At 29.1% G+C, this 11,182-nt stretch overlaps 1 pseudogene; it reads left to right on the forward strand.

Moving 5' to 3' along the window:
• The first annotated feature begins 3,698 nt into the window (after positions 1-3,698).
• LOC149057694 (52 kDa repressor of the inhibitor of the protein kinase-like) lies at positions 3,699-4,894 on the forward strand (annotated as a pseudogene).
• Positions 4,895-11,182: the final 6,288 nt, after the last annotated feature.

Below are 11,182 nucleotides of genomic sequence, written 5' to 3' on the forward strand. Positions count from 1 at the left end.
GTGTCTAGCGGTGGGGGGAAGCAATAGTAGTGGGAGACACACGCCGCCGTCGCAAGAATCCTCTCACTCGTCCCGTCAACATGACGCGTTTAATACGGCAGCCGGCGGCGAAAGTAATATAAAATGATCACTTAAATATCCACAGTTTTTTGATCATAACTAAAATACTATTCAACCGATTCTATTTAAAATTATAAAAGCACGTAGCCTATGATTTTCTCGATCGATTGATATCTCATTCTAACTATTTGGTTCATTTATTAGACCTACAGCCTTTAATAAAGAATACCAAAATATTAACACGTATTAAATGGGAATGTTTAGGTTTCTGTATATATACACGGTCGAGTGCTTCGCCTTCCTTTTTTTTTTACTTAGCTCGCGACACTACCGTGTCGCTGGATACACTATTTTAGCATATAATATAATGTTTATATGCAAGTTCTGACACTATATATGCTTGTACATACATTACTAGGTACATGCGATGTATATAATACCTATATATATAGGTGAATAGAACTGTGAAGGGGATGATGGAGCGGGACACAACCTCCGGTCTTTTCGCACCGCTGTCTGACCTTCTATACCCTTCAGACGCACCTGCGCAGTGGATTAAAGCGTTCCGAACACGACAGGGACGGGGGCAATATCAATATTTTCCCATGGCTTTAACCGACGCTACCGTCTTCGAGGTCAACAAACCCACGATGAAACCGGAAATTTTCAAAATGGCCGTGGGACAAATTCGAAAATAACGTTCTCGGGAATCTGGAATTTCTAGAAGGGTACCTCTGTACACACGACATATTATTATATATTTAAATTATTCGTGTGTACACGACATATATCTAAACATATAGGTATATTATAATAATGTTATGTATTATATACGCAAATCGCTATTTTATTATAATAATATATAGATGATGATAGTACACAAACGCAAACCACGTGTTTTATAATATATAGGCCAGACCATCGTTTAGAAATATTTTAATACTACATATTTATAATATATATATATATAATATCTAATATGTTAATAGCAGACGAACAACAGGTGGAATTTATACGCGCTAGCCGTTACGGAAAATATATTCTGTAGGTCAACTCGAATGCTATACCTATATTATACACCTATACATCGTAATTCGTAATAAACATCAAAATATAATACGCAAATAAAAATTTAAAATTTAATGTTATAATAAAAAAGAGACGCATCACGATGGATTTGAATGGGTCATGTGTGCAGCGTTATAAATAATTATAATTAAGAAACGTTTACATATACATAAACAATAATAATATACAGACATATTAAAATGACTAAATGACGTACGCACAGATAGTGGCGAGAAGAAAAAATTCTAAGAGGCGTCGTCGTAATTTGACCTTTTGATATTATTATTGTCGTTTGCCGCTGCAGCTACATGGCGTGGAGTCGTTTCTTGATACTCGATGAATCTCAGAGGTTCGTTTTATTAAAAGATTGGTACCTAATGGTGCCGTATAAACGCGATCAATTTTTGTCTACTTAAGCATTTTCGAATCGTGATTTTATTTTTTTCAAACGGCGATTCCAGACAATCGTTTGGCGTCGCCGATTTACAGGAAAACACCTAGGGAGATCTCGTTTGTATACTCGTAAAAAAGCGAAACGTGGTTCTTTTTCGAGTAATCGCACGCCTACGGGGATATTATGAAAGCGAAAATAAAGTCTAAAATTATTTTATTTATAGTAATCATAGGTAGGTTAACTATACTAACTACATAAAATTGGTTATTATAATATATTAAAATATTATTTAACCGTTCTAAATGTGTTTATATGGAGTATACTGTATGAGTCATACCAAGTATATGCTCACCTTCATGTTTTCATTTGGTAACGAATTTATATAAATTCTGAATTTTAGTTGGATCGAAGGACCATATTTTCAATTGTTTTAGATTTTTTGTACTACAAACTTGATTATTATTTATAAACTTTATTATTATTAAGGCTTAATAAGGAGTATCTTGCAAGTACGACAGCACAAACTTCTGTTTTTTAAATAAGACTAAATTAAATAGGTAAAAAATCGTGAATAGGTATGCCTACTTACTTTTTTGTTTCTTAGTCAAAATTCAAACGATGAGTACATATATATATATATATATATAGTTGGTTTTTAAATTATATTAAAATGTTTATATAAAAGATGGCAATCCTTAAAATAGTTTCCGCAGAATACTGCTGATAAAAAAATAAATAAATTGAAAATGTGATCTTCAAGTTTCAAGTATATTTAACAATTCCGAAATTTCAATATTAAATTTTAAAAATGGGGGTGAATCTCCATTTATAATACATTAATACATTTTAAATTTTAATCTAAACAGTGTTGTTAGTTAAAGTTGTATGCTGTTGTTTTTCAAAAAAAAATCTTTAATTATAATAAAAATAAAAACTTTCACTATAATATGTAATATATGTAGAAAGTACGTACTAAATAATTTAAAAATACAAACAGACTCTTTTCAAACTTGAAAAAGTTCGAAAAAAAATTCATATACAATATAGGTACATTATTCCAATATATATATACAGCCTGGCGAAGTCTAATCCATCACGTTTTACAAACAAATCGACGTGCATATGATATGCAGGAGATATGTACTTATTTTGAAGTATTATACCTAGAGACCAGATTTATATGTGTATTTAAAATTTTTAAAAATAAGATGTTTCTATGCTCTATAATTTCATCAAAATAATCTTTTATAAGCGAATATAATAAAATATTCTTTTTCAAAAAATGTCATAAATACTGAAAAAACAAAAAAAGATATTTAAATTAATACTAATCATAAAAAAATTATTCAAACAGTCATGTTTAATTCATAATATGGTGAAATACTGTTCTACCTACCTGTATTGTTTAATTGTGTTTTAGATGTGTGATTGTACTGATTGTAGCACCTATAGTCACATATCTAAAATTCAGATTTATGAAATTGAAAAAAAAATAATAATAAATTAATAACATGTTTTAAGTAATAAAAACAAAAATGTATTGTATATTGTTGAATAACAGAATATTATATATCAAAACAATTCAAACATAAATAATTCAGACTTATGAATTCAAAAAATAAAAAATAATTCTTATAAGTATAAATATAGTTCTCATAAATATTGCTTTGCATCATTTCGTTAAGATAAATATGAAAAAAAATGAAAAAATTTTGGATTTTTTTTTATAAACCATTAGATTTATGAGAATATATTTAAATTAAACTCCAATATGCCAATATATTCTTATAACAGGTTTTTTGCCCAAAATATTCTTTAAAGTCGAAATATTCTTTTTTATGCACTAAAAATGTTTATGTATCAGTTCATTGGTAAATGAATCGTCGAAAAATCTTATCCAATTGGAGCTACATACTCTCAGTAAAAATTTGTAATAACCAAAAATTTCTGTCTTTAATTATATCATTATATGTTGTAGCTATAGCGTATTGTATATATACTGCCAGGGGCGTATTTATGGGGGGGGCTGAGGGGGCTTCAGCCCCCCCCCCCCCGAAATCCAGGAATTGTGTATTAAGTCTACTTATTAATTATTATGTTCTATTAGATGTAAAATCGTAAAAGTTCAATATAATTTTATAAAGAATTATTATTAACAACGAACAATTTATTCATATAATGTGTCAATGACGATTTTGATCATAACGATTATACCTTTGAGTTCGGTACATAAATGTTTAATTTTGACGTGCGGTTCTGCTGCATTATCGTTATTTCGATTTCTTTTATCTAAAATTGATTTACTGATATACACGCGTTGTCACGTCTCGATCACCGTACAATAATCATTTTAATTTTTTAATATCTATTTGTGTGTCTAGTAAATTATTAAGTTATACTTATAATTTATCGAAACATTTACAAAGTAAAAATATTGATTTATTTAATGCTCTTAATCAAGTTTCCGATGTAATTTCTGTGTTTCAATCCATAAGAGAAAACGTTGATTTAAAATTTAACAATATTTATAAAGAAGCCAAAGATGTTGCTGAAAAGTTAAATATTGAACCAAAAATGCCTCGTATTTGTAGCAGTCAAAGAAATAGAAGCAATGTACCATCTAACAACATTGAAGAATATTACAAAAAATCTATTTTTATACCGTACTTGGACGATTTGATGATGGCATTAAATGAAAGATTTATACCTCACAATGAAACTATAACTTCATTACAATATGTCTTACCAAGTATTGTAGTTGAAAAACCATTTTCTTATTTAAAAAAAAGCTGTTGAATTTTATGAAAATGATTTACCGGGGCTAAATGACGTTATAGAAGCAGAGTACGAAATTTGGCAAGCTAAGTGGAAGAATATTGAAGGCAACTTAAGGCCCACAACTGCTATAGAGGCTTTGAGTGTCTGTGATAATTTAATGTATCCAAACATGTATGAATTACTAAAAATACTAGCAATAATACCAGTATCCACCGCTACAGCTGAGCGCAGCTTTTCGACGTTGAGAAGACTCAAAACGTATTTAAGAAATACAACTTCAGAATCCAGACTAGTGGGACTTGCCCTTTTAGCTATTCATAGAGACATTGACATACCAGATGACATTTTATTAGATAAATTTGCTAACAGTGGCAAAGAAAGAAATTTAAATTTGATTTGATTTGTTATATGAATATCGTATTATTATTATTATTATTATATATTATTTCATTATTAATTTTTTGAAAACATTAAAAATCATGACAAAAATTAAAATTGTGTATTAATTTTCTAACTCTTATTTTTAATAGGCTGAATTGGGGAATTTCAGTTGCAGAAAATACCACAGCCCCCCCCAAAAAAAATATCTAAATACGCCCCTGTATACTGCTGTTACATTATTGGACAATCCGATTTATCCGCCGCGAAAAAATTTACAACGCCGCGTGTGACATATTATCTTAGTGAGTACATATATATACATATAAATTATTTCATTAAATATCGTGTTCAAAATTATTAGTGGTTGTACAAATAACCGAATTGACATAATCACACTTCCCACGTGCACTTCCCACGTGCACTTCCCACGTGCACTTCACATCGCACACACACAAATTACAAATGTATACATAAAATTATGTTGTATATATATTATTGTATTAGTGGCGTAATTAGGAATTTTGTTTGAGGGGGGGGGGGGGGAGGATCATATGTTTTTAGCAAAATTTGTAAGCATATATGAGATATGCAATAACCTACCACACCAAATATAAAATGTTAACAGTAAAATAAAAGTTTTTTTGGGGGGTCTCGGGGTCTATCTTCCTCAATCCTATCCTTTATTACGCCCTTGTTTCTATAATATTATAGTGCAATATTATATGGAACGATCGACCGATTCGACCGCCGTCTCAGGTCCAGATTGAAGCGGTGATCTACCGAGAAAATCTCAGTGGTTCGCTCAAAAAATAGGCCAATTGTAAGTGTTTGGGCAATAATTACTTTACAATACAAAATTTAAATACACTCATTTACCTCGGTGCGCTGCGTAAAATGTATAAGTAATTTTAGAAATGCTCATTTGAAAATGGGCTTTTTAGGACCGGTCAAAAAACTAAAATTCTGGTGGGCCGATACCTTGCGTACCCATCGCTGAGTCCGTCGTTTCTCTCTCAATATTTTATTATTATCTACTAAAGCCAACGCGAGTTTCCACGTACTGCATTCCGTAGCCGAACACGATCTCGTAATATGAATGTTATGTGTAGGGGAAAAACTGTATAATGGTATTATATATTTATATAGTAACTATAAATATAGGCATATTTTATTATAACACGTTATACCAGGGATTCTCAAACCATGGTACGTGTACCCCTTTGGGGTATACGTAATTTTTGAAGGGGTACGGTTAAGGTTTAAAATATATGTGTCTTTAAATTGTTCTGTACATATTTAAGTTTTGTAACTAAGAAGGAGTACTCAAAAAAATGTATTGGTAAAAACTAAAAAGGGGTACAGTATTCATTAAAGTTTGAGAATCCCTGTCCTATGCTATCGTACAATTATTTTTATATTCAACCGGTGATGCATTCGTCCCCTGCAAAATATTATGACGAGATTGAATTTTGGTCATTTTCCGTGTTTCGTGAGCTGCATATGCGCAGGGAAAACCGATGCAGTGCACACACCCGACGTGTATTTTATATTATTATAGCAGGCGCCTTTATATATATATATATATATATATTAAGTATTATATTATTTGAAGCTTTCACCCGACGCATTTATAGTCGTTAAAAATACACACAGTCCCTTTTAAGGGTTATATAGAAATATGTCTGGCTGTGGCGTGGGCGTGAAACCAGCATAAAAATAGAATTTGTCACTTCCCATGGACCGGAGCTATATGGGAAGGGGGGGGAGCGTGACATGAAAAATGAGGATTAAAAAAAAAAAATAATAGGTATATATTATATTTATATAAACGCGCGTTTCGTGTGTGTAACACTATAAATTGCGTCATCCGATTAGTTTTTCGGGGAGACGACACGTCTTGTAAGTTGTGTAGGTTATTTAAGTACTCGTACTATATTCGACATATAATTTATACCACCACCTATATAGTCAATGGATATGAATGATTAATGTTATGTATCTTGAATCTACTTATAGGCCTAAATGGTTTATGATTAAGTTGACTCGTAACCGTTTCTGTACAACATCGTTGATAAAATATTACGTTTTTCTTTATCGTTACAAAAGCAATAATATTCGAAAACGATAAGATTGCAGCGTAGGTCATATTATATAGTTACTCTAGGCGTAGGTACTAAATGTCGCGGCCGTCGTAATTATTGAAAAAAAAAAAAGTTAAGTTTAAACAGTAATATTCAAATATTATATTGGTACGTATATATATATATATGTGTGTTTATAACAGCTGTGTATAGTTCACAATGATTAAACATCCTTTTTACAGGCGTCGCGTGACAGCCGATCACGTTTTATATCAAAAGACATATTAAATTATTTAAAATCCTATACTTATCCTATACCTAATTACATGGTGTAAATTCATAATAAATACATTAATAATATGAATATCATACTAAAACTATTATTCGTTTCTAACCGGAAATTGTAATTCACAGAAATCATGTCAGGGATCACTAATAATCAGTTGATAAACAATTAGCCTTTCTTTCAATGTTACAGAACCATATTCATAAGCATTTCATTTATTGAATCATTAAAATATTTATTTTTTTATACAATATTAATCGTTAACATTAAAAGTAAATCATTTTTATCTCTTTAAAACCTCTTATGAATGAATACTACATTACGAAAGTAGTTTCTCGTTGGTTAAAAAACAATCAATCCATCAATTTACTAAACGTAAATAGTATTCTAAAAAAATTACAAGTATAAACATAAAAACATTGGTACCAGAGTTTCTTCAGATTGAATTATTTAAGAACTACTTCATTTTTTGTAGATGTACATAAAATATTTTTTTAATTGATTCATTTTCGTATGATTTATATATTAAAGTATATATAATAGTCTTATAAATTAAAATAAAAACATTATTCGATGTCGAAATTGATACATTATAACTACGCATTTATATATTTTAGTAACTAGTAAAGTAGTAAGTACCTAAACGGCTGAACCTAGATATTTTGTAAATTATTATATCAGCAATATCTAGAATTGGGAGAATCACTTTTTAAAAGTATTAAAATTACGTTAGGCACTCATCGTTACATAAAATATTTTAATTTTAATTACCTATACATTCATGTAACCCACGCTATTTTTTATCATGTTGCGTTATTTTTTTTTCATTTAAAAAGTAGATTTTATCGTAATTAAATTGAATTAGTTTTTAATTTTAACGACTATCTTATATAGCACCTAGGATTTCTCATACATTCTACATATATTACGTATTTCAATAACCCAGAAAATAATACGTTACACTATAGAATTTATTTTTATAATTGCGATGATTTAAATACATTATAATGCGTTCTGAAAAAGTAATTTTTTTACAGAAAATCGTAATTTGCATTAAGTTACCACCTAACACACCCAATATGGAGTATAGGTACTTAACAAAATCATATCAAACGGTTTTTGATAATTATTAAAATTGTATAGAGAGATCAGAGAAGTGGAAGAAGAGAGAAAAATATTAATCTGAAAATTGAACATTTATCCAATAAGTCTATAATAATGTTAAAAGTAATTATTAAGTATAATAACTAATAATTAATTTACACACTTGTAATGTTTTTAAGAGTACACGAAATTGTGTTTGATATAATTATGATCAATAAGTAATAACTACTTAATAAGTAACAGGAATTTATTTATTTTTTCAAAGGAGGATTACATGTTTAAACACCTATATCGAAATACATTTGAACTATAAATTGGTATAACAAATAAAATTAGTTTTATTGAAGTATTTTAATTAAGGAATTACTATGTTAGTACTGTAGACGTGAAAGATTGAATTATTTATAATGACAGTTGATGATCCAATAAATGCCAATTGGTATGATATTATTTATCCATCATATAATTTATTATAGATCAGCCGTTTTAATTTAGTTTTAATTGAAATCTGTGAATTATACTTTCTATATTATATTATTATGACATAATATATAATAATGTGATAAATTAATATTAAATATTATTATTGTATTTTTCTAGAGTACCTAAATGGCTAAATATTATATTTAAAATATATGTATAACTTATAAAGTTATGACATTTACATCATACCTACCTAATAGGGACTACCTACCTATATTATTAAGTTACTATTTAAATAATAATAGGGAATAGGGGGATGATCCGATCCAATGTGTAATTTAAAGGAAAATGCGATCCACAGACTTCTTAAGTAATATAGATTTTCTTATCAAAACCCTAAGATAAAATAAAAATATTGACCTTTATAGTAAGCTAGAGTTATTCTATATATTTATTGCAAAAAATGATGAGTACATTTTAAAGTTTTGTTGGGACCATAATCGCCATCATTCCTCTTGTATTTAGTTGGCACAATGCTAGTGGAAAATGAAAGAGAAGCACCATTCACTTTTATATTGTATTTATTCATTTTATCATTTTTAGAAAATTTAGGTTTTTAAATATAGTACGTTTTTACGTAAAACTAATCGTTTAAACCGAATAAATTAAAATCCATAATATCGTCTTTCGTAATTCCTTTGAAAATGAATTAACCCACATAGCGTATTTTCGATAATAATTATTATGTCATGTATTTATAGATCTATAATGGAATAAATTAAAATATTCTATATTAATGTATTTTAAACAAGAGCACGGGTTTGATATTATGTTAAGGAAAGAAGAATGTCAAAATTCATTACATTATAACCTACATACTTGTTTTTTGCAATATTCTTTAGTCTTTACGATATTGTAACTGTTATAAAACTCGTGTAAAATATTATTGGAAATTATAAAATAAATATAAATATATAATATATTAATATTACGCACAATGAACACATGTTTGGTTAGGAGTTGTCATATCCGCACGTGTTGTCCCGGCCTTACAAACGTTGAAACGCACAACATACCAAATATTACGTTCAGAATTATAATAGAGTGAATTGACCTATTATAACATAATATTATGATCTAAGGTAAGAATATTAGCTATATATATAAGGGTATCGCCAAGTTGCTTTTTAATATTTTAATTTGAAAGCAAATTACGAGCGTTTCAAAACTGTACACACGCTTCTATGAAATCCTGCACTTGATATAAATAAATTAAAAAAAAAAAATGTTACATATATGCATGCTGTACAGTGTTCGCGGATTATTGTAAAAATAAATGCACCTTTTCTGCAGTAGAATGCACCATCATGCACGCGTCGTGACATTAGGATAGGTCCCGTTTACCCCTGTATCAATAATGCAGCGAAACTTACTCGACGAAAAGTGTTTTCGGAAACCGAGATCTATACTGTTTTTTGCAGCTTGTACAATATTATATAAACAAACTATAACTAACTTTGATTTTTAATAGTTTTGTATATAAGCACATTAAACTGTACCTAAACATTGTGTTGTAGCGAACTAGCGAGTGTAGCTATATGGATAAACATTGACAACATTTTACAACTGTCGAACTCTATAATATATACTTAAATATTTATGATATATCGTATATAATATGTAATGTGTGTACTTATATAATATATAATATGTATCTGCAGCACATTTAGACCGTCGATAATCTTGACATATTGTAATCGTTACTTATAGGTATACTATTTTCTAAAACGTTTGACGATCGTAAAATATAAATTGCAGAAATGTATACCTAAGTTATTGAATTCTGGAGAAATATTATAAATCTGTGTTCCTTTGCAAACTGATGAAAAAAATGTTGTATAGATCAATCGGCTAAGATCAAAGTGTAGATAATATCTTTAAAAATGTATTTTTGTCTCTTCACAAGTTTTCGTGCCGTCAATATCGTTCGTCGTATCATAAATTTGTAATTGACATTATTTCGAGTTGATTTACGAGTTTTCTACGGGAAAATAAAAACTAAACTGCCGATGAAATAACGATTTTCTCCGCAGTTCATTTATTGCCTGCACATTCTCCTCATCGTTGCGTTAAATGTGTGTGGAGGAAAGGTGGAGGTTATCTCTCAAGTGATTGTAAGAAACCGTCATCAGATCCCGCGCTGTATATTCGGAGCCACGTACAAACGATGTCCCTTTTACAAAAACATCATCTCAACACGAATAAAACATATATAATGGTCATCAAAAATATAAATAAACATATACGTCAATAATAGCTAATAATGCATCACATAAGCAGTTCGACCAGAAAAAAAATGATTAAAAAATTCCTCAAAGTACAGAAGTCCATCATTAGCAAACTACTATTCTTATAAGTTATAACCAACATTATTATATTATCTCCCATTGCATTTTATTTCCATTCCATAATAATAACACCGTTATCATTTTATCACATTATTGTAATCATTATTATCCATAATTTTTCATGTTCCTATTACAATTTTTTCCAGAATAATATGTCAGAACTCATATAATATATTATAACTTGTGTATTATTTTACAT

The sequence above is a fragment of the Diuraphis noxia genome, unplaced genomic scaffold (genome assembly GCF_037042655.1).
Source record: "Diuraphis noxia isolate RWA-SAM2 unplaced genomic scaffold, SU_Dnox_SAM2 contig0003, whole genome shotgun sequence".
NCBI classification, from domain to species: domain Eukaryota; kingdom Metazoa; phylum Arthropoda; class Insecta; order Hemiptera; family Aphididae; genus Diuraphis; species Diuraphis noxia.